Genomic DNA, 24,515 nt, shown 5'->3' on the forward strand with positions numbered 1-24,515 from the left:
TTGTTTCCTCTATTCTATATCCATAATTCGTGCCCACCCTTTTGGATCCTGAACCCCTCCTCTTATTTCCTGCACTTATGTGGCACCTGCTGACCTTTGCACAGTATTCATCATTAGTATGATTTGTATGCCAAAAGCATACTCCCAAAAACATACAATTCTTAGCATCTCACATCCGAATATAAATCCCCCAGAGATACACAGTGGATGCTGTGTGCTCATCTAGTCAGTCAGAACGACCTTGGCAATATACGTGCAATACAGGAAATCCTAAAGATAATGACTCAGATGCAAAGCACATGGAATCATTAGGTTAACAGAACAGACGATTCAAAACCATTGTAACGCATGATAATACAAAGCATGGGGAACAGAATTCATGTGTAAAGCCATCAGGGTTGCACTGCCCCAGCGGAACACTAGGACTTCCCTCTGTAGGCGTTGGGGCATAGAGCCTCTTTTGGTAGCACCACGGGACTCGGAAGGATACATAAAAAAAGGAAAAACAAAAATGGCCTGGGTCGTTCATATAAAACTGGCTGCCGGCGCTGCGCATTTCTTTTCTTCAGCTCCTCCCCGACCCCCCCTCTCCCCCCGCCCAGCGTTGACGGGGGGGGCTTGCGCCTGTGCATGAGGCTGGGCACTGCCCGGTGGACCACATGTGCCCAGCTCTGCAGCCTGCTTGGCTGTCTGTGTGCTATCAATCACTGTCGCTGCACAGTGAACAGATGCACTGGGGCCGGGCAGGTGTCAGGGCTGCACGCAGCAGGTGACTAAGCTGGCTGGCCGCTCTGTTCCGACGAGGGAACTATGCAGGGAGGCCACGCGGGGGAGGGTTGCTGAATGGTCTACAAGGGAGAGTGGGTCCGTGTTTGATCCTCGGGAGGAGGGAAGAGAAGTTGCCAGAACCAGAAGGCTGCCTTTTGTTGATATTGGTAATTGGTAACTCATGGGCTGTGTGTCCCCCCAGTAGAGTGGGTAGACATGTCAGCTCAGCTGCAGTACAAATGTATTGCTTCATTTCTGAAAAGTAAGCTAATAATACCAATTTCACTGATATGTTTGTAAGATGTGAATGTTTTATGTGTAAGCCCACTTTGGAATTGCACATGACATGCATATATTTGCACCCCGGTATACTGTATAGTCACCCGTATACATGTGGGTGGATTGGAATTTGGAAAACACATCCAAATAATGTGTCCAATTCTAGCAACCATTACGTTGCCATTGCATGCTGACGGCTCAGCATTTTCAGCTGTGCGGCCGTGTTTCATTGCTTTGTTCACGTTTGCTCACATGGCTGGGCACAGCGGGCTGGGATGCATGTCTCACAGTGAGAGAGCCTGCTTGTTTGGATGTACTGTAGTCTTCAAATAATAGCTCCGGAATCGTAGGGTGGAAGTACTTGCAAGGTCCAACTCTATAGCCCTTTCCTTGCCTTTAAAGGCCCTGCCACAAATGATGTGAAACAACCTATGTAAATAAGCTACATCGTGATACATCTCTGTCCCTCAGAGTGGGATAACCCTTTGTACATGGATTGCAAAAACATATACCTACTTTTTGTGAATTGGGAGGGTGGGCATGGCGAGGAATGCATCATTATAGGAGGTGATTTGAACTGCAACTGTGCCGATGAAACAGGTACGCTGGTTAAGGACAAATTCCTCCCTAAAAGCGTAATGAAGCAAAGCTGCCCCGACAATGAGAGATCATGCTGGCAGAGGTTTTTCTATAGCTGGGAACTTGAAATGCTTAATGGCTGCACCAAAACTCATGCTCCTTGGAATTTTACCTGGAGGAGAGGTAATGCTAGTGCGACCCTTGATTATGTTTATGCAAACTGTGACGTGGCTTAGTGGATGTTAGAGCATTGCGCTAGTGTTAACTCATGGAGTGATCATGAGGCACTTACTCTTAGAATCAGGGTGCACTCTCCGTGGGTAAGAGTAAAACCGCCTGGGGAGTTGGTGATTAACCATTCGGCTAATAGTATTAAATGGTCAGAGAATGACATCAATAGAGCCAAGCGGGCCACATTTTCCATGAATTCCTCAGACCGCCAGGTTTTTCATGGACATGGATGACATCGAGAGATGGATCCTGGTCTTCTGTGGACTACATGCCTCGAAGCAATTGCCCGTCATAATTAGAGAGCACAAGCCACATTTGATCTATGATAAAATAATCTGGGATGCTAAACGTAAGCTCTGGGGAGCTCTGTGTAGAGCAAAGTCAGATACTCAGAGGGTCTATTTACAGAAGATAAGGCAATTAAAAAAATCCTACCACAACTGCCTTAAATGGTGGCACAGATCCAATAGAGACACATTATTGCAACATATGGTGGCTACCCTTTGCAGCTGAGATTCTCACAGTATTTGGTCCACCTTGGCTGAAGCTAAGGGGTGTAAGAAACGATCTCTGATCAACCCCATAAATGAGCATGAGTGGGTGGATTTTCTAACTCCTCCCCTTTGTCATCCCTGCCGCCATATATAGATATCAAACCCCTCAAGCCTTTTAAGGCAACTGTGATGCTGGAAATGCATTGGAGGGACAGGGCCTCCCTGTCCTTGTCCTGTAGTCCTGTAGACAAAGTCTAACTCCCTGGCTTCACAAGCACTCTGGAGAGCCTCCAAGCTCATCCGAGTCAATTTGCCATTTGCAATAGACTCCATTGTTTGTAATGCAGTTATCTTGTACACAACTAAACCTTAATTTAATAAAGTGCAGATATTTTGTAAGTGGCACGGTTATACACTGATTCTTAAAACCATAAGCATCCCACCGCTGCCACCAGCTGTAAAGGACCGGTAGGGGGTGGTCTGTACTTCTGCTCTCTATATGGTAGAAGAGAGGCACAGAGGACCCCAGCCAAGATTCTCTAGTACGGTAGCAATGGTCGAGCAATCAAGGCCTAGATTCTCAGGAGGTGATGCGGGCTGGTTCTTAAGTACAGTGTAGTCCCCAAGCCCCCACAAAGGAATGTCCACACACTGTATTGGTTAGAGCACAGTCTTTATATAATCAATATTCAAGGTTATGTACACTTATCATAATAACTCACTTTGTACTTAGGAAAATCAACAATGGCAAATATATACAATTCTAAAGTGGTACCACCCTTTGTATTAGATCTCATTAAAGTGCATCAACAGTACTGTAACAATGTCACACAGATCAATAGAGTGAAACCAGCAATAGAGAGAGGAGAGAAAACAAGATGGTTGAGCAATGGGCAGAATACTGGCCCCTACCACTAGACACAGTTCTGTGTGGAGATCCCCCCACTTGGGCAACCTGTAAAATAAAGATATAGCACAAGCCCAGTCCATATATTGTTCTGCAAGTCTTATTCCCTCCTATAATGTTTTTACCCCCCCAATGTACCTGGCGGAGTCGAGTTCTTCGAAGAGGCTTCGACAGATCCTTCTTGAGCGATCCCCTTTCAAGCGGGAGTCACGGACCGTAGAGAGGCGTCGAGAAGCGTCGAGGAACTCGGTGTTCGGCGACGGGGAATCGACGGCCCTTCTTGAATGCCTTCCCTTTCAAGCGGGAGACACGGGGCGTCGAACGTCCGTCGACAAACAAGGTAGAACGGCGTCGATGAGGCGGCAGCTTCGTCCGAGCGGTGCTCGTCGGCGTCGGAGCGTCGGAGTCCTGCAAGGCAGAGGCGTGCGGGGCACCTCGGTGACAATAGTTCTGGACCGCAAAGATTGTGGAGACGGAGGCCCAGCAAGGGCGTCGAGTCGTTCGAGTCTTTGTGGTCTTCGGGTGGCGGGAAACCCACCGGCAGGTTTCTCCTCGGCGCGTTGGTCGTCCTCGACTTTCTCCGGCAGGATAAAGCGGTCGACGGTGCGGACGAGGGAGTCCTTTGATTCGAATGTTCTTAGGCAAAGGAGCGGACGGCTCCGGTCGTCGGCGGCACGGCGTCAAGTGGTTCCCACGGCTGGGCAACACAACTTCGACGGGCCTCCAGCGGTTACACAAACCTGCGAACCCTGGTCGACGGCAATGGACTTTGACGGCAGCGATGTCTGGGTGCTTCACTTCGATCTCCTCGGCGGTCCCGTCTCGGGTCGGCAGCCTTTCGAGGGTCTGTCTTCCAGGGCGCTTCGGCGAAGATGGAGCGGTGCTCGATGGTCCCTCGGAGCACGTGAAGAGGGTGCCTTACCAGGTCCTCTCTCGGGTCAGTCTTCGACGATTTCGGCAGCCTTCGGATCGGTCGAAGCAAATGCAACAGCAAGCCTTCTTCTTCCAGCTGGACGTCGAGGATCAGCAGTTCCAGTTACTCTTGGGGTGGAGACTCAGCTCCAGAACGCTTCTGAACGCTTCTGAACGTTCCCTGAACCTTCTGAACAGTGGTGAGAGGTCCCCAGATATACTATTCTGTCTCTCATCCACACTGCTGGCACACACTCAGCAGCCAATCATACAGAAGGGCATTCATGCAGTCAGTCAGCCAATCAGGCACACAGTGCATTCAGGCCACACTCCTCCCTTTCAGACACTCACAACAAGGAATGTGGATTGGGACAAGTACCCAGCCATTCAACACTACACACTGCATTCAGGCCAGTTTCGAGCAGGGCTGTCTCAGTCTTTGTCTCTCATGCCAGAAACCAGACAACCACAACAAGGAGTGTATATTGGTCACACACTCCATTCACCCAGGTCCCACCCACAGGAGGTACCCACAACATACAGTCACTGGGAAGGCTCCAGTCAGTCTAGCTGGGCCTTCACAACACCACCATATATGGAACTTCCACCCAACAGCCAGTCAGGGGGAAGGGACAGAGTCAGGGCTTCCCAGGACTTTGGGAAACAAGGTAACAGGCAATAGAAAGCAAGAGGCCACAGGGGCCATCTTGTTTCCTATCAGGAATCAACTGATCCCCATGGCAGGGCCTGGGTATCCCAAAATGGAGGACACCCAGAGCACCTGTCAAATTCAGCATGGAGCTGCCACCAGCCCATACCCTGCTCTGTGGGCCACCCGCAGGTGCCCAAAAACATACACTAGGGGTACAGGGTTGTACCCCTACCCATGGGTGCCATAAGGGTATCCCATGGGTCTGTTCCCCAAACCAAAAGAGAGAGCTGTACTGCCAGGAGTCCCACATGGACTCCTGGGCAGAAAACATGACAGAACACACAATAAAAAGCAGTAAAGGACAAGGATTCAGAGGCCCTGTCCCTCTGATGCATTTCCAGCATCACAGTCGCCCCCCCAGACTGAGGTGGAGGGTGTCTAATCTCCCACGGGATAGACACCCTCATCCAGACGGTCAACATACCTTCTGGAAAGGCCATCTGCATTATCGTGACTCTTCCCTGGTCTGTGCTCTATGGTGAAGTCTAGCCCTTGCAGGCTAATGGACCACCTGAGCAATTTCGGATTCTCACCCCTCATTTGCATAAGCCACTTCAGGGGCTTATGATCTGTTTGGACCTTGAAGGTAGACCCCGTAAGGTAGGGCCTAAAACGCCTAAGGCTCCAAACTATGCTAAAACACTCCTTTTCAACAGTAGCCCACCTAAGTTCTCTACCCTTGAGTTGTCTATTGATGAATATGATAGGATGTTCTCTCCCTTTGTCATCTAACTGGGACAAGACAGCTCCAATTCCGGTGTCGCAGGCATCCGTCTGGACGATAAAGGGTCGGCTGTAGTCAGGCGCACACAACACAGGTGCCCTACACAGACTTTCTTTCAAGCGATCAAAGGCCCTCTGACAGTCTTCGATCCAATTAACCTTCCTAGGCTGTTTGGGTGAAGTTAGAGCTGTCAGGGGTGCAGCTATGGTTCCATAGTCTGCCATGAAATTGCGATAGTACCCAGTGAGGCCCAAAAAGGCTCTCACCTGGGTTTGAGTAGTGGGAGTCTCCCAGTTCTGTACATCCTGTACTTTACTGGAGAGAGGTTGGATTTGACCCCCTCCTACCTCATGACCAAGATAGGTAACTTTCCCCTGAGCTATCTGGCACTTGGTGGCCTTGATAGTGAGGTTAGCCCTTTTCAAGGCCTGCAACACCTTATCCAGATGTGTCAAATGCTCTTCCCAGGTGGAACTGTAGACGGCAATGTCGTCTAAGTAAGCCACACAAAAGGCTTCCAGCCCACTGAGCGCATGGTTGACCAATCTCTGGAAGGTGGCAGGGGCATTCTTCAACCCAAAAGGCATGACCCTAAACTGGTAGAGTCCCTCAGGTGTTGAGAAGGCCGTCTTTTCCTTGGCATGGTCCGTCAGAGCTATTTGCCAATAGCCTGAGGTAAGGTCAAAGGTGCTCACAAATTTGGCAGCACCTATGGTGTCCACGAGCTCATCAGCCCTGGGCAATGGGCGCGCGTCAGTTTTGGTGACGGCATTGACTCCTCGGTAGTCCACACAGAACCTCCAATCCTTGGTACCCGTCTGGGAACTTGGCTTGGGGACAAGGACCACTGGACTGGACCAGGGTCTGGTTGAGGGTTCAATAACACCCAGATCCAACATCTTGGCGACCTCAGCCTGGATGTGGTTCTTGACGGTATCTGACATACGGTAGCACCTGGTTTTGACAGGCACACTGTCGCCAGTGTCAATTTCATGCCTACACCACGGTGTAAGGCCTGGCTTCAGTAAAAACAGAGAGGCATACTGTTGGAGCAAAGCCCTGCAGGCCCTCTGTTGCTCTGTTGTCAAATCCGGAGAGAGATGTACTCCCTCCACTGAGCCATCCTGAGGGTTGCTATGCAGCAAATCAGGAAGGGGCTCAGCTAGCAAGAGACATGAGACTTCTGCTCGCCGGTGGAAAGGCTTGAGCCTGTTGACATGGAATATCTGAGGGGCTACCCCAGAGGCTCCCATGTCAACCAGATAATTGACTTCGCCCATCTTGGAGATGATCCTGAAGGGTCCAGTCCACTTATCTGCCAAAGCTCTAGGCTTGGTAGGCTCCATCACAAGGATTTCCTGTCCCGGAGTCCAATCCACTTGCGAGGCTTTAAGGTCATGCCAGTACTTATTCAATTCCTGGCTGGCCTTGAGATTTGCTGTTGCCTGACCCATCATCTGTGTCATCCTCCGTCTGAGGCTTAACACATAGTCCCCCACTTGCTTGGCGGGACCTGGAGGGGTGGCTTCCGAGCCTTCTCTGATCAAGGCGAGGGGCCCCCTCACGGGATGTCCAAAGAGTAACTCAAAGGGGCTGAAACCAACACCCTCTTGAGGTACCTCTCTGTAAGCAAACAGCAGGCATGGCAGGAGGAGATCCCATTTCCTCCTTAGGGGTTCTTCCAAAGCCCCTAGCATGCCCTTGAGAGTTTTATTAAATCTCTCAACCAGACCATTGGTCTGGGGGTGGTAAGAGGTGGAGAACTTGTAGGTTACCCCGCACTCTTTCCACATGGTTTTCATGTAACTAGACATGAAGTTGGATCCTCTGTCAGAGACAACCTCCTTGGGGAATCCAACACGGGTGAAAATGCCCAGGAGAGCCCTGGCAACCACCTTGGCAGTAACAGTCCGAAGGGGTATTGCCTCAGGGTACCTGGTGGCATGATCTACCAAGACCAGGATGAACCGATGTCCACCTGAAGTGGGAGGGTCATGGGGACCGACGATGTCGATGCCCACCCTCTCAAATGGTGTGCCAACCACTGGCAATGGCTGCAGTGGGGCAATGACACTGCCTACAGTCTTGCCAGACAATTGACAAGTTGGGCAGGTCCTGCAGTGGGACTCCACCTCTACTCCCATCCATGGCCAGTAGAAAAGGGCAGAGAGCCTCTGCTTAGTCTTCTTGGTCCCAAGATGACCAGCCAAGGGCACCTCATGTGCCAACTGCAGTAGGAAGGGCCTGTAAACCTCGGGTACCACCAACCTCTTGAGGGCACCAGGTTCAGGCTTAGTGGGCTCACTAACAAGGAGCTCACCCTCACAATAAATCCGAATGTCCTAGGCACTTCTCCTTGTGCCTGGGACAGGGCCTGTTTCCTCAGTCCCTCGAGAGAGTGGCACTCTCTCAGTCCCTTACAGAAGTCTGCCCGGGAGGGTCCCCCTTCAGCTAACAAGCATTGAAGGTCGGGATGATCCTCCGGGTTGAGAACCTCTCCCACAGGAGAGTCTTCTGCCTCTTCTCCCACAGGAGTTGAGTTTGGGTTTTCCACTGGACCCAGCCCATCCGGAGCATGGATCCCAATGGGTGCTGTCGGAACAGCAGGTAGAGAAGGTGTTCCCTCCACAGAGGTGACCTTCTTGGTCTTCCTTCTTCTTGCCTTCGGCCTCGCCTTTGGCTCAGGTACCTGACCCATAGCCAGACCCGGTGTCACCTGTGACCTAGTGACTGCAGCAGCAGTCATGGGAAGACCATCCGAGATCAACCCCAACTCTACTAGATCATTTCCTAACAGAATGTTAGCAGGGACATTGTCCTGAACCAGGACAGGAAGCTTTGCTGTCTTGTCTCCAATCATGAGTGTGGCAAAGGCTACAGGTGATAATTTGGGAGGCCCACAAGCTAACCTGGTGGTTCTCAGAGGAGCACCTACATAGTCCTCTGGCTTGAGCAGGGTCCTGTCCACCACTGTCATGCTTGCCCCAGTGTCTCTCAAACCAGTAGAAGGCTGGCCATTCAAGAGGACACTTCTCAAAAACCTACGGGTGTTCTGTGGGATAGTCGCCAGTACTTCTGCATACTGGTCCCAGGCCCACCAAGTGTGATCCCGGTAGCACCAAATGTGATCCCGGTAGAGGAGGGGAGGACAGTGGCCTCCACCTCAGACACGGGGTAAGGATAGGTCAGGCTGATAGCCTGTACTCCAAGTGCCTTACCTTTACACTTAAAGTCACCCCTTTTGTGATCCAGAGCCCCACAGTCCCAACAAGCGCCAAGAGCGCGGGGTACGGTACTGGAACCACTGGGAGCCTGCTTTGCAGCAGGTGGACCACTAATCTTATTCCCACCCACAGATGACTTATCCCCACTAGATTTTTGGGTCTTGGGAGAGGAAGGTTTAGGTTTACCCGACTGTGACTGCTTGTGGGACTCCTCAGCTTTCTGAGAGGCCCCCTTTTCTTTGTCCTTGTCCTTCCCACTGGAGTCCTTAGGGGACACCCGGTGGGAGACCCACTTGTCAGCCAACCTGGCCAGCTTAAAGGGGTCCAAAATGTTCTGGTCAGCCACATACTGACGCAGCTCTGGTGAACAGGCTTCAGAAAAATGCTCAAAAAACAAGAGGTGGGACAATTCAACAAAAGTCTTAACCTTGTATCCATCGATCCACCCCATCATGTTCATGTGCGCAGCACTCACCCAGTCAACCCAAGACACATTCTCTCTTTTCTTAAAATCCCTGAACCTTCTAAGGTATTGGGTAGGTGTCTTGCCAAACTTGGCAATCAAAGCAGACTTCATACACTCATACTGACCCCTTTCTTCCACACTCAGCTTCAGAATACAGTCATATCCAGTTTGAGGCACTCTGCTTAACAAACACTTAGCCCAATCTCTTTTATCAACATGTGTGGTGCCTATATCACTGACATACTTGCTGCCACAAGTGCCTGTAATCTCACATAAATTAGAAGGTTTACAATCAAAGGGGTTGATAAATTCTTTCCTTATGATGCTTACGGTCTGTGGTCTGAAGGACACATTTGGAATGGCCCTGCATTTACTTTTTATTCTGTTGGTTGTGGATACAGCGGGCCAGGGAATACTACAAACTGCCTTTTAGCAGTGGTATTTAAACATTTTTAGCCTAATCCCACGCCACTGTTGTTGATCACCCCTAGATTCCATATCTGATTATATTTTCTATTAAAAGCAGTCACTGTTCTACCTTTTGAAGAGCCCTGTGCCCCCCGACCATCCTTAGAGGGGCCATCACCACAGTCTGAAGACGAAAAACCTTTAGTTTTAAGATGTCCTCATTGCAAGTATACACATGGCGTCTTCCACCACTACCAGATCAGCCCACGCATCCAACACCCTGACTCTTTATGATTTCTTATCTTAGTATAACTCACAACTCGAAATGGAGTTAGGGCATGCCGTTTACTTTTAGACTGTTTTGTGTATATATATATTTTAAGTTGGATTGTTAGGGAGTGTTGGGTGTATTCTGGCTTCTGTGTTAGCTTTTGAACACATGTTCACATTGACCTGGGAAGTCAAGACCTATTATTCTCATTAAATGTCCTGGTGCAGCTTCAGGAGTTGTGGTCTGAAACCAGACACTTAAGGACTGCTTTCAGAATGAGCTGTCGCCTCTCACCAACCCCCACCCTTTCGTTATTTTCGTTGTCATGTAAGTGTTCACAACCCATCACAATTTGTATTGCCTAATAATATGTGCATGCCATAAAGTTGCTAACAATTAAACGCTTTACACTAGTAATTTCCAGGCCTCTGTTAACTGTGCAGCTGCAGTCTCTGTTTATTGTCTGTGTCCTGCCCTGCCTTGGCTCTGTAGGTCAACAAGATGAAGTCCAGATAGCCCAAAATTGCTGGGGCTGACGTAACGCCAAATATTTCCAATGGTCATTGCTGGCCTCTGTATAATCTTGTATCATACTCGTATGTTTGTGGGTGCTCTGTTTCTTCAAATGTTGCATAAGAAATAACGCAGTTCGTTTCTCATTTTAACAATTTTATTTTTGGTCGCCTTTAGGCTTGGGCCAGTGAACTTTATTCATTTGTTTTTTATTTCTTTGCATGATTTCGTACAACCCTGATTGTCTCTGCAACTGTGCCTCTCGTTCATTATTGATGCCCGTAGCCCGAGGTCTGAGGTAACTGCTGGTGGTGCCATTTTCTGAACACATGACAGTCACAACAGCTCAAACACAGATTACGGTGTGGACAGGTGAACATTTCTGATGGTAAGCCTCTACATTTTTCAAACTAAACTTGCTTGTTACTAATCACATTACGCTCCCAATTGTTGTCATTTATATCGAACCCCAGCATTCCAGTGGGTGTGTGTTTTCTCTTTGGAAAGCAAAGCTCAATATTGTCTTTTCAAAATTGCAATTTTGTTCCATAATCATCAAGGCAAGCGGCGAAAAAATTTGGTAATTGACAGCATCATGTGTGTGTAGCATCTGGCAGCAGACATGGGGAAATGATCTGCAGAGAAGAAGTTTAAAGTTATATGTTTTAAATTCCCTTTATAAAACTAGCGTTTTAACTCTATATGCCCACAGCATTGCATTAATGCAATGCATATCATGCTTGCTAAGTTGTGCATACGTTACACATGGTTCTTTGTAAATGTCATGACCAGTCATTTTTAACAAAAATATAAATATGTAATTTGTGCAAGCAAACCCATAGCTTTGTGAGGAGGCTCCATAGCGGTTGCAATAATGCAATGAGGAAATGAAGGGAAAATAGAGAAGTGGGATAGATGGGTGAGTGGATGCATGTTTCTCACATTTATTGAGACTGATATGCCCTCGTTGTATGTCCCTGTATCATTGAAGATCTATGTTTGCAAGATCATGAACCTATTTAAAACATGAATTATTTAATCCATTTATGTTTAAAACATGCTTTAAATGCACTCATTTTGACTAATTTTACTCAACATTTTCTTGGGGGATACTCCCAATCCCATCATAGAAGGGCTGGGCTCACGCACTGTGCTCGCTCCTTCGGTGGAATATGATATGATATAATATGGAATTCATAACACGCCCGTACACAAGTGTTTCTAGGCGCGAATATGGGGCCAGTGTGAAAAAGAAATCAGCAGCCACTTTTAGTTCCAGCCCAGCCCTGAAAGCCAGTGCATTTCAGACCATAGTCCATCATCAGCACTGAATCTGTATCAACTCTCACTGGATAACAGTATTGAATCATCAACTGCAAAGACCAGGATACAAATCTTGAACCAGGTGAGTATATGTTGTCAGACCTGTATATCAGGGTGGGCAGTGGGGTGAACAGAAACAAAATGGCTGAAGATAACCCAAGCAGGGTCCAGAAATGGAGGTCTCCTGATGTAATTGCCCCATAGATATGCACTGGGACTATAGATTAGATGAGCAGACAGCATCCAGGGTGTCTCTCTGAGGGAATTATATTCAGTTGCTATAAGTCCTTGGACCAGTGACTTTTTTTCTCTGTAGTGCGCCACACTTCACTTTACACTTATTTTGACAATTCATATTTTGGTGCACACAGTGCTGCCCACCATAACACTAACGTTCGAATCTAACATCTCACACATGAGCCCACACAGTCCACTCCTTTCCCATCCACTACCTTCATGTCACTAAATCCACCTTGCATTAAGAGGCAATTTAGCTCCAAGTGCATATGTACAAGAATACGCGCCCAGTCCCATGGTAGCAAAATGCAGAAATGTAGTATGCTAATGTGCCGCAGCTGTTGCTGTCCCAGTCAGTTTGTGTGCTATTGTCATATGTAAAGTGTCAAAATGTATTGGGCGGTCACTCTCAGTTCAGGGAGCTACATGTAACGCTCACCTGATTCCCGTAGAGGCGCCGGTCTTGACTGGGCGTATACCGTATCTTCAAAGGTGATGTGTAACACACGGCTGGCTCTTTGGGCTGGACCTCTGTGCACTGTATGTCTGACTCGAAGGGTAAGATGTCTGCAGATAGAAAATATGGGATTAAGGAACTGGGTTATTGAATGTCTCTCTCTTCTTCCCTTTCTCTTCTCCTGTAGAACCCCAAAGGTTAACGCTCTCACCTTAGGTAAGTGAACGGCGTGCTCTCCATCTGCCTCGGGGCAGGGTGCTGTAACCAGTTTCTTCACTGGATAAGGGGAGCAGGCCTCTTGACTTCAGAGGACTGCTGTCCGTCGTTTACTGCACAAACGGTAAGTTTCGAGTAATTCTAATGTCTTTAAAGTCTTTAGTAATGATGTTTCTTGTTTTGCAGGGTTCCGGCGATGGCGGATGACGGGCTGAAGTGAGTTGAAGATGGAGCCCGTGTGATGAATAGAAGCGCCTGGAAGCACGTAAGTAAGCGCTTGTTGCCTGCTTCACGATGCGCTCTAACTGTCTTTTTATTTTGCAGGTACAAGTTCGGAGCGGCTGCAGGGTGCCGGAATACCCACTGGGTTAGATGTGGAAAGGAGTAATGGCACGTGAGTATTAAAGTTCCCCAATGTCTTTAAACGCACCTTGTTTTGTCTTTCAGATGCGGGATGCAGCGCCGAAGGCCTCCGGAGCGTGCGAAGAGTTGGTAAGCTTTTGTCTTTCAGATGCCGGAATGCAGTGTGAAGACCTCCGGAGCGCACGAAGAGTAGGTAAGCCTTTGTCTTTCAGATGCCGGAATGCAGCGCGAGGCGTTGGTGACAGCCGATGGACCGGGTAAGTGAAGAGCTGTCACTGAAGACCGTAATGCTAACCTGTTCTTTCTTGTCTTTATAGGTGTTGCTGAAGACTGGATTCAGGATGGTAAGCCTTTTTCCTTAGGCCCAGGATCAGATGCAGAAGACACGATGAGCGTTCTGCTGCAGAGGATGCAGAATAACGCAAAGCAAGATTCATCCATCGGGTGTGGTTTAAATAGCCTCCTGTAGTGCTTAGGTGTCTCCTTCCACAGCCACGCCTAGGTAAGAAAAGAGTTCCTGCTTTCCAGAAGAGTTCCAGTGTTCTGAATCTAGGGAGTGGCTCCTGCCCCACCCAACAGGAAAAGTAGTTCCAAACAGAAGAGGATCAGAGGCTCAACTGGCAGGCAAGTAAGCAGCATGGTCTGCTGCAGGTAAGTCCACCCAAGCATTATGAGCCCGGCGCGTCCAGCGCTGGGACTGGGCATATTTATGAGCCTGGTGCCACTGGCGCCAGGACTGGGTCCAAAAGGTCCCAATTGGGACTGGTTGGCACTCGGAACCTGGGTTATGGATCTGCTTCCAAGGGAGTTGGGAAAACCCTGACCTTTTGGAAGCAGAGATCATGACACTACCCCTCCCCAAGCCAGGTGGCGCACAATGCGCTTTGCAGATTAAACTTTAGTGAAGCCTCCAACATATATAGTACCATTCACCAAATACTCTCTTTACAACCAATAAGCTAGTAACCAGGCCGGTGTATAGTAAGAATATATATTTATTTAAGTTTTTAGAAAGAATAATAGAACAGTCACAAAAGCATCAGCCACCAACGCTGTGGCACTACACAATATCACAATTTCAAATTACTTGTACGAAATGACTGATTTATATTTCTAATAGACTTTCAGTTACTACAACATACAGGTCAAATTTAGATATGGGCACTTATCACTTTACATTGGATTTCTTGCAATTGAACCCATAGAAAAATGTAGCACACACAGTTATTGCTTAGTTTGTTAATGTGCTCTTGTCTCCCAGCATCCCCGACCCTCCAGGCATCAAGCAGGTATTACCCCTTTGGGGGAAGGCAAGGTACAGGCAGTCGGAGTGCAATAGGAAAATTGTTTTGGCATTTTTTTATTTGAAAGGCAAGGTGTGGGAATGAACTTTTCAACAGACAATATGTGAACTGCGAGGCTTTGACGATTCTGGTTTGAGAATAAATGGGAATAAATGGTAAATTTCGTTCGCACCACTCATACAAGGGAATTGCAATGCTATAGGTTCCTTGTTTGAGTATAATGGGAAAATGTGTTTTACACACTCCACATTCACTTGAAAGGAAGAGTTTTAGGGTTACTTCTTTTTGGGATTATGGACACCCCCTTCTGTTCAAATCTTAATTTCATAATCTATCACCACACCTACTTTCCATTTCCTCAGAATTATGAGAAGGGCGGAATAATAATTTTCTCCATAATTCAAATTGGATGCATCACACAGAATTCATATTTCCATGGTACCAACACGCTTCTTATCTCCTTTAATATGTGTCTGGGGTCTGCTCGTTGGGACACATGATTCTCTTTTAATTAAAGAAAAGGTGGCACAATGATATTCTATGGCAAGGCATCACCTGGGAGTTCATAGTTTCATATGTAGCCCCCACTTCTCTTCTGTGACCTGACATGAACATCTGTTTATCAGCAGGGTCTGTTCATACACTATGTTTGAAGATAAATGAGTGGCTCTGAAGGACATTTCTTGACGTCAATTTAGCCCTAAAAAGGTCATTTATGATGGCCACTAATGCACAAATATTTCAGAGGCCTGACCATAAAGGTCATTTCTGCTGGCTTATCTCAACCCTCCACAATTCCGATCTAATTCTATATATTTCTTTTGCATTTAACTGAAACCCAGGCCTGGTTTCTTCTATAGGGCCTCGGCCAAAGGCCTTAAGGTCGTGGTTTCATTTCAGTGGACAGGCAGAATCAGCCTTCATACTTCTGAAAGTACAGATTTTAAATCAACAAGATTTGTTTACATGTAACATTTAGTATTGCATCTGGGCATTTTGTTTACAATACAATCTTTCTTTGCATAATTTTTGAACAGATATAAGTTCACTTTTGATATTATTCACATGAAGTCCATAGTCGCATAGAAACCAGTGCTCAATGTCCATTTCAATGTCACATGCTGCTATCTGTCTCTTCAAGTTGAAATTGTAACTTTTCATATTTTAGGAAAACAGCATTTCAAGCTACACATGCCTTTTCCTATTCATTGGGTATACCCAGCAGTTTCTCAGGTAGATTCCCTTTCACTTGGGCACCTGTCCATTTCAGTAGAGTTGAAATAGGCCCATTAGTTTTTATTTCACTAGGCCGTATGTCAGAAATCACTGTTTTGTACTGGCTTTTATATTTCAATGGGACTCTACATTAGCCAGCTACACTTTGACAATAGGGGCCTAGCATGCCTCTCTGTCTCTGTCACTCTGGGGATGTATTTTCACCCCACAAGTCCCCCCTAGGTCTTTGACTCGGTGACCAATAGAAAAGAGCAAGGGAGAGTGGGGTTTTCTGTGCTCTTTCTGCTTTGGGCCTTTGTTTTTCTTGTCAGAGCATGTCCACTAGTTTAATGTCCTGAGGGAGTGGCACTCTGGTCTGCACTCCACCCTTTTTGGATTTTAGGGGTTGGTCCTGGAATGCCTCCCTTTTTGGAACGACCTACCCCCGGGCTATGAAGGTAATGACTTATTGAGTCTGCAGAGAGTAAACAAGAGGTTAAGTATATCATACAGTACTTCTTTCCCCGTTAAATAGGCATACAATTTGAAAAACAAAAGAACATCACATAACACATTGATATTTATTTCCCTTACATGAACATGTCTACACACATTATTTTCTCATCCTGATTTTTATACATTCTTTACAAGTATACATTACTTTACTCCCTGTAAATGTGTGATATTATCCATCTGGGTTTCCATTATTTCCTTTCATTCTTCAGATGGTTCCTGGGCTCTACCCTCAATAGACTCTTCAATCAGTTCAACAGTCTGTCTGGGGTGACAGCTCTTTAACTGATTGATATGGACCAACTTCTCTTCTGCATGTTCTCCTTTAGGGATGCAGATCTTATAGGCAACAGGTGAGATTTTATAAACAATTTCAAAGAAACTGTACAAAGAGGGAAGGAACTTCTGCTCTTTGGCCTGGCTCCTTTGTGAATTGCACAGGTAGACCATTCAACTACTTTGCACTCCTTCTTGGTAGTCTTTAAGTCATAGTAGGTTTTCAGTCCTTCTGCCGACTTTCTAAATTTCACTGAGCATAGTCAAAACAAAAGCATGCTAAAGTGTCAAATGTTTATTTTCAATGTACTCATGTGTACTCATGTGTCTTGGACGTGTTTATCAGTGTCTGCTCTTGAGTTCTGTAGAGCAGATGCTGAGGTAGCACCATCTTTTGTCCAGTCTTGAGCTGAAATGGAGACATTTGTGTTGCAGGAGACGGTGTGGACCTAATGGCCATCAGGACAAGCAGTAATCGGATGTCCCAACTAGGTCCAAAGTCCTCCACAAACTTCTTCCAGGAGCCCACAATTGTTTTGATTGCACCTCTCAAATCCCCGGCTCAAGGGTGGGTGGTAGGCAATGTGGAGTTTTCTTTTTACACCTAGGATCTCCCAAATCTTGGTTATCACCTCGCTGATAAAATGACTTCCTCTGTGCGACTCAATCCTCGGTGGGAGTCTGAAACGAGAGAAGATGTTGTTGATAATTAGTGTGGTAGCTGTCTACGCCTTACAATTCGGGGCCAGAACACATTCTACCCACTTGGTAAACAAGCATTTTATGGTCAACATGTACTTGTTTCCTCTAGAGGAGCAAATCACTGGCCCAATGAAATAGACTTGCAAATCTGACCAAGGCAGTGTCATTCCCCATTTTTGTGGGGGAGATGTGTGTCTGAGGGAGTGTGGCTGAAATTGAGCACACACAAGACACCCCTTCAAGTAGATATTAAGGTCCTGAGCCATATGGAGCCAGTATGCAACCTTGTGCAAGTTTTCTATTGTTGTATGAAACCCCCTATGGCTGGCAGTGGCAGCGTCGTGTGTGACTTAACATCAAGGTTTGGAATCAGGTAGGTACTACCCACTGGTCACATCCAGAAAGGGATCTCCGTACCAACAAACCGACTTGGATTCAGAACATTTTGGAAAACGTCATCAACACCTAGAGATCCTCTTTCATGGTATAATCCGATTCTGTCAGAGGAAAATTCATGGGGTCTTCAATATGCAGATAACATTTCCCAATAATTGGGTCCTCTTTTTGGGCAGTAATCAAATCTGCATATGAGGTTTCTTTACTCCACTGGGCAGTTGAGAGTTCACTATTGGCATGGGCTTCGGACCTGGTAACAGCAGTAACCTGGATTTCCCCCAACAGGGATTCAATTTCTATGAGATCCCTGTGAATGGCTCTGGTTTTTGCCAGCTGTCGGCCAAGTCATTCCCAGTTTTGTCTCATCCCTCTATTTTGGAATGACCTCTGATATTTTTACAATATATGGTTCTCATTGGTGGTCAATAGATCATCAAATGATTGGATTCATTTCCCATGCTTGGGCGGTTTGTTATTTGCACACAGCATGCCTCGATTTTTACAGTTCATCAGGTGTTTGTTTGTTTGTTTGTTTGTTTGTTTTATTTAGTATAGCGCTCCAGACCCAGGGGTAAATGGGCGCTTAAGGACAGGTTACATAGTTACAGTAAATAATCAGTTATACAATTGTGGCGTTAAGATGCCAAATATAATATGTACAGGCAGGTAGTAGGAACATTTCAAAGTATGTACAATATATACAGTTGGGACTGAGCTTAGTTTATCTGAGGATTTCCTTCTCCAGAAGCCAACTAATGACTAATCTTCTGAACAATTGGAAGGATTTGGTCAATTTAATACTCAGTGGCAGGGTGTTCCAGAGTTGAGGGGCGAGGACAGTAAAGCTTGAGCCCCCCGCTCTTTTGGCGGAGAATCTGGGCACGGTGAGGCAGAGAGTATTGGATGATCTGGTGAGTCTTGTGTTAGGCTTGAGGGAGAGTTTATTGGTGAGGTACTGGGGGGCAAGGTGATTTAAGGCTTTATAGGTGAGGCAGAGGGTTTTCAGATCGATTTTCTGTTGGATAGATAACCATTTACAAGATATTCTTATGTGGGAGATGTGCTCTCTCCTGGGAATATTTAGTGCTGCTCTCAGCGCATTATTCTGGAGGATCTGAAGTTTCTTGATTATAGCTTGGTTGGCACCAAGGTAGAGGCTTTTGCAATAATCAAGCTTCGATTGTACGAGGGCCCTCGCCAGAATAAGGCAGCTGTTTGTAGATAGAAAGGGTCTACAAGCCCTAATTAATTTTCCTGTGTAGGCGGTAGCTGAGGTGGTCATATTAACTTGTTTGGAGAGGTTGGTATTGGCGTCAAGGTAGAAGCCTAAGGTTTTCACATGATTCACAACTGGAATGATGTTGCCATCTATGATGAATTTGGAGTAGTCAGGGCTGAGTTTCTGTAGGTTATTGGGGGACCTGACCAGGAGGAGCTCGGTCTTCTCATCATTCAGGCAGAGGCCGTGTGTGGCCATCCATGCCTGAATGATGGCGAAGATTTCGTTGATCCTGGTGGCGTCAGTGTTGTAGTTGCCGGTGATGGTGAGGAGTATCTGGGTGTCATCTGCGTAGTTGGTGTAGGTGACACCCAGATGGTCCAGTTTGTCAAAGAGGGGTTTAGTAAAGATATTGTAGAGGGTAGGGGAGACGCAGGACCCCTGTGGGACACCGCATGTGATGGGGATGGGGTCTGCTGCAGCCACAGATGAGAAAACCCTCATGGTTCTGTTGGCTAGGAAGGATTGTATCCAAGTGACAGCAGAGGGTGAGAAGTGGGCAGCAGAAGAGAGGTGGTTGCAGAGTATTTTATGGTCAACCAGGTCAAAGGCTGCTGAGAGGTCTAGGAGGAGTAGGATGGCTGCTTTGTTTTTGTCCTTGATGTCATCAATCTGACTTTTGAGGTCAACAAGGGCCGTTTCTGTTCTGTGTTGAGGACGAAAGCCAGATTGACGCAGGCCTAACAGTTGATTGGTCTCCAGGTAATCTTGGATTTGCAGGTAGGCGACTCTGTCGAGGATTTTTAGCAGGAAAGGGACCGTAGTGATGGGCCTGTGATTGGTGGGTATGGCCGGGTCAAGAGATTATTTTTTTAGGAGGGGGAGAACCCAGGACTGTTTCAGGTTGTTAGGTACAGAATTGGTCGAGAAAGATAGGTTTATTAGTTTGGAGATGAAGGGGGCTAGGTCTCGTGCAGCATCTTTGATGATGTGGGTGGGGCAGCTGTCCCCTTTACAATTAGAAGGTTTAAGGGATGCTATGATTTTTTGGATTTCAGGTATAGTAACCGGTTTGAAAGTAAAGCCGGAGGTGTTACTGGTCGGGGTGGGTGTGCTAGGTATGAGGGCATTGCTGTTTGAGAGTTGTAGTCTTTTGGCCTCAATTTTGTTTTGGAGACCAGTAATTTTGTTGGCCAGGGCATTTTGGATACTGGTGCACCAGGGCTTGTCCTTCACGCAGGTATCGGTAGGAGGGTTAGGGTTTTCTAATTCCTTCAGGATGGTGAAGAGTTCTTTAGCCGAAGATTGGGCATTATTTATTCTAGCATTGTAGGTTTCTTTTTTAGTGCGGATTATCTCTTTCTTATAGAAGGAGGAAATGGTTTTGAGATTAGATTTATTTTCTGCAGTGGGGTTGGATTTCCATAAGGTTTCCATCTTGGCTTTCTTTTTTCTTATAGATTTGAGTTCTGGTGTGAACCAAGGGTTCAAGTGGGCTATGGGTTTACCTTTGCGTTCCTTTAGGGGTGCAACAGCATCAATGGCGCTGGTGAGGGCATCATTGTAGGTGTTGACTAGAAGGTTAAGGTCGGCGATGGCAGGGAGTGTGTTTAGAGAGGGGAGGATCAGAGGTGTGAGGGTCTCCGCAGAGATATTGCGCTTGTTTCTAGACAGGCAGGCTGGTGCATAGGGGCGCTGCTTGGGGTTGGGATTATTTAGGTTGATTTCAAATGATATGAGGGAGTGGTCAGTCCATACAAGGGGTTGTGGGGCTTTGCAGGTGATATTGCAGTTGTGGGCTGCGACCCAATCTATGGTTTTACCTTTCTGGTGGGTGGGTAGTGTAACGACTTGAATGAAGTCGTGCTCGGATAAGGCGTTGGCCAGGGAAGCAGATGGAGAGTCGTTAGGGTCATTAAATCCTAAATTGAAGTCTCCTAGAATGATTTTTTGGGAGTGGGGTTTGGAGTTCTCTGCTATGAGAGTGGTAATGTCATCCTCAAAGGATCCTGTGGGGCCTGGGGGCCTATATATTAGTTGCACGGTAATGGTACTCTTAGGGGTGGTTTGTACTTTGAAGGTGAGGTGCTCGCAGGACTTTAGCGGGGGGGAGGTGATATGTCTGAAGTCGAGTGAGGATTTGAAAATGATAGCTACACCTCCTCCGCGAGCATTAGGTCTGTCTGCTCTGAGGATAGAGTAGTTGTCGGGGACGGCAAGAGTGAGGTAGGGTCCTGCTGCTTCATGTAACCAAGTTTCTGTAGTAGCAAGGAAGTCGAGGTCTTCTGAGAGGATAATGTCAGCGATTTCGGTGGGGTGGGCTACTAGAGATCTGACATTGAGTAGTGCACCTTTTAGAGAAGTTGTGTTAGTGGTCTTAGCGCTATCCTTAGTGGTTGAGGTCTTAGTCATAGGTTTGGTAGGCAATTTGCTAGATGTGGTGGGGAGTCTAGCACCGAGTCTATTATTGCGGTCTTGGAGGGTGGGGTAGGTTGTGGGGCAGTGATCTAATGGGTTGGGAAGGAGAGGGTTGGAGGCAGTGTGGTTGGCATTTGTTGAGTTGGTACTGTTAGGTAGGATGTTGGCTGGTGTGGCCTTGCTTTTAGCGATGAGTTGTTGGTGAGGGGTGTGTTTGAAGGGTGGAAGGGAGGGGAGGAAGGGTGTGGGGCAGGGGATGGGGTGGTGCCTAGGGCAGCCTAGTTTGGCTAGTCCATTGTTGTATGGTATGTAGCTGTTGTTGCTACATGGAGTGTTATTGTTTAAGATACAGAAAGGGAGCATGGTGAGTATGAGCCAATGGATCATAATTGGAATTGAGGAGAGAGTGGGCAGTTTGGTTGTTGACACAGTAAGGTAGGCAGGGCTAGGTTCGAGCTAGCTGGTGTGGTGCGGAGGCGGGCAACTTCAATTAGAGCACAGCCAAGGTTACAGATTGAAATTGCTGTTATAGTGCAGAAAGGGCAGTTTCAGTAATACAACCACAGGTAGGCACAGGCTAAGTTCGAGATTATAGCTAGGGTGCAAAAGGGCAGTTCAAATGATGCAACAACCGGTAGGCACAGGCTAAATGCGAGATTATAGCTAGGGTGCAAAGGGCAGTTCAAATGAAGCAATCACAGGTAGGCACAGGCTAAATGCGGGATTATAGCTAAGGTGCAAAGGGCAGTTCAAATGAAGCAATCACAGGTAGGCACAGGCTAAGTTTGAGATTATAGCTAGGGTGCAAAAGGGCAGTTCAAATGAAGCAATCACAGGTAGGCACAGGCTAAATGCGGGATTATAGCTAAGGTGCAAAGGGCAGTTCAAATGAAGCAATCACAGGTAGGCACAGGCTAAGTTCGAGATTATAGCTAGGGTGCAAAAGGGCAGTTCAAATGAAGCAATCACAGGTAGGCACAGGCTAAATGCGGGATTATAGCTAAGGTGCAAAGGGCAGTTCAAATGAAGCAATCACAGGTAGGCACAGGCTAAGTTCGAGATTATAGCTAGGGTGCAAAAGGGCAGTTCAAATGAAGCAATCACAGGTAGGCACAGGCTAAATGCAGGATTATAGCTAAAGTGCAAAGGGCAGTTCAAATGAAGCAATCACAGGTAGGCACAGGCTAAATGCGAGATTATAGCCTGTCTGAAGTGATGAAGTGATAAGGGCGTTACTGTGCACCAGGTACGATAGTATTTGCAGCAGGAGGCAGCTAGCTTAAGACTCATGTCAGGGGCTGCAGTGAATAGGACAATTGTACATAAAGCTTACAGTCTCACCGTGGAAGCCTTAGCAGGCTTATCGTGCAGGCTGGGTTGGCTGGCTAAAGGCTAAGGAGATAGCAGATGCAGGGGTCGAGGAGGTAGGAGTAAGAGACCTGGACCATCAGGCAGCATGGCCAGCTCGGTCAGCTCAGTCAGGAGCCTTTTTCCGTGGGCCGGCGCTCGCCTTCCGGCGAGAGATGATTGGCTAGAAAAGATTCTAGCAGCCAATCCGGGTCCTGCAGGGCTCAGAGGCTCGAGGAGGGGAGGGTTGCAATGCATGGGGCGGCCATGTTGGAAGGTGGATGTCCTTGTGTTGGGCAATGGCGGATGCACCTTTACACCCAGCAGGGTGAAGGTGAAGGTAATGCTGCTCCTGCAGCTCGGAGGGGGAGCAGCCAGAGCTCCTGCTCTGAAGAAGAGGTGTTTCACAAACCCATTCCTGACATAATCTAAATCAGTGATTATGACCAGTTCTTTGAGTTGGTGGTGAACAGCAGTGAGGATAGCAGGAAAACTGCCTTAAAGTCTGCCACCTGACTACTTCGGGGTCCTATTTTGTAACCAGCCAAGGGTTCGGGGGTATCATTCACCCAGGCATTCCCAATGTCAGCCACTAATTCCTTTTCCCTGTTATTTTCAACAGGGTAGGAGCACCCATCCACATAAACGGTGGGTATCCCCTGACACATGACTTCCTCATAGACTTTGTACGGGGAAGTAAGGTACGCCTCCATATGTCCTTGGTCCTTAGATTTTCATCCTCAAGACAGTTTTCGTGAGCACAGTCATGCAAATCAGCCAATCCTTGTGCTAGAGAACTCTTCTTATTTTGGCCATATCTGACCTCCACAGGAAAGGCTTGCATGGACAGAATCCAGAAATTAATTCTGGAATTACTCACGTTCCCTGTTTGGATTCTGTAACTTTGGAAATATTGCAAGGGTTGGTGAGGAGCCTCAACAATGATGTGCTCCCCCTGGATGAATGGCGGTAATTCTTCAACTCCCACACTGTTGCCAGGAGTACATTTTGCAATTGTTGATTTTTTCCACCTTAGAGGATTACTTTGTTGACCTTTTCATGCTTTTGGTATAATAAAACTTTTAAGCAAGTATCTGAGAACCCCGTCTCCAAGCAGAACTCCTTGTTCTTTATGGGGTAAGCCAAACAACGGGCTTAGGGAAGGCTTCTCTTTAGTTGTTTTACTGCCTCGGATTGTTCCAGACCCCACTCCCACTTGACCCCGGACTTAAATAAATGGACCAAAGGTCAAGTGACCTCTGTGTAGTCTTCAATTAACTTTCTACGATAATGAGTGTGTCCAAGAAGGCTTCTTAGTTCTCTCAGTAGTAGGGTCTTTCAATTTCAATAATGCTTATTCGCTTGGGGACTGAGACCCTCAGGGGTGATTTTGTGCCCTAAAAAGTTCACACAGGTCTTACACCACTGTGCCTTATGAAAGGACAGTTTTGCTCTGGCTTTCTGCAACTGGGTCATTTCCGTTTTATGTTCTCCACAGTTGAGCTCTTGATTAAGACATCATCTACATAGGCCAGGTTTCCCCTTTTGCCCAAATCGGGAATGGACTTATGTAGGAAGATGTTAAATTCATTGCCAGAGTTTATGTATCCAAAGGGGTTTCAGGTCCGCATGTATTGCTGCCCCCTGAAGGTAAAGGCTAGCTTGTACTGGTCTTCCCTACTCATGGCTACTGTCCAGTAACCATTGGTCAGGTCAATGGTGGTTTACACCTTTGATCTTTGGATCTGTGTCAGCCATTGAATAATGTAGAGAAGGGGCCATCTTGACATGTGGACTCATTTGTTTAACTCCCGTAGGTCTGCACAAAGTCTCTATTGGTCGTTGGTTTTGAGTATACCCAGTACCAGGTTGTTAAAGGTACTATGGATTGGACGGATTGCCCTATGGGATTCTACATCTTTAATAATCTCTGTGAGTGACTCCATGGACGCGAGAGGTAACCGGAATTACTTCACAAATACTGGAACAATCTCAGGGTCGTGGGTATGATGGTTGGACGTACCTCTGTGTGTCCACATTC

At 47.1% G+C, this 24,515-nt stretch overlaps 1 long non-coding RNA gene across 1 annotated transcript in view; it reads left to right on the forward strand.

Annotated features, from left to right (window-relative positions):
* Window positions 1-24,515, forward strand: part of LOC138527622 (uncharacterized) — a 113,801-nt gene that overhangs the window by 13,341 nt on the left and 75,945 nt on the right. Inside the window, exon 2 of the long non-coding RNA XR_011283960.1 lies at window positions 10,774-10,876. This is a non-coding gene — a long non-coding RNA (uncharacterized lncRNA). The remainder of the gene's footprint in view (window positions 1-10,773; window positions 10,877-24,515) is intronic.

The sequence above is a fragment of the Ambystoma mexicanum genome, chromosome 1q (assembly GCF_040938575.1).
Source record: "Ambystoma mexicanum isolate Mex_15411 chromosome 1q, UKY_AmexF1_1, whole genome shotgun sequence".
Classification (NCBI taxonomy): domain Eukaryota; kingdom Metazoa; phylum Chordata; class Amphibia; order Caudata; family Ambystomatidae; genus Ambystoma; species Ambystoma mexicanum.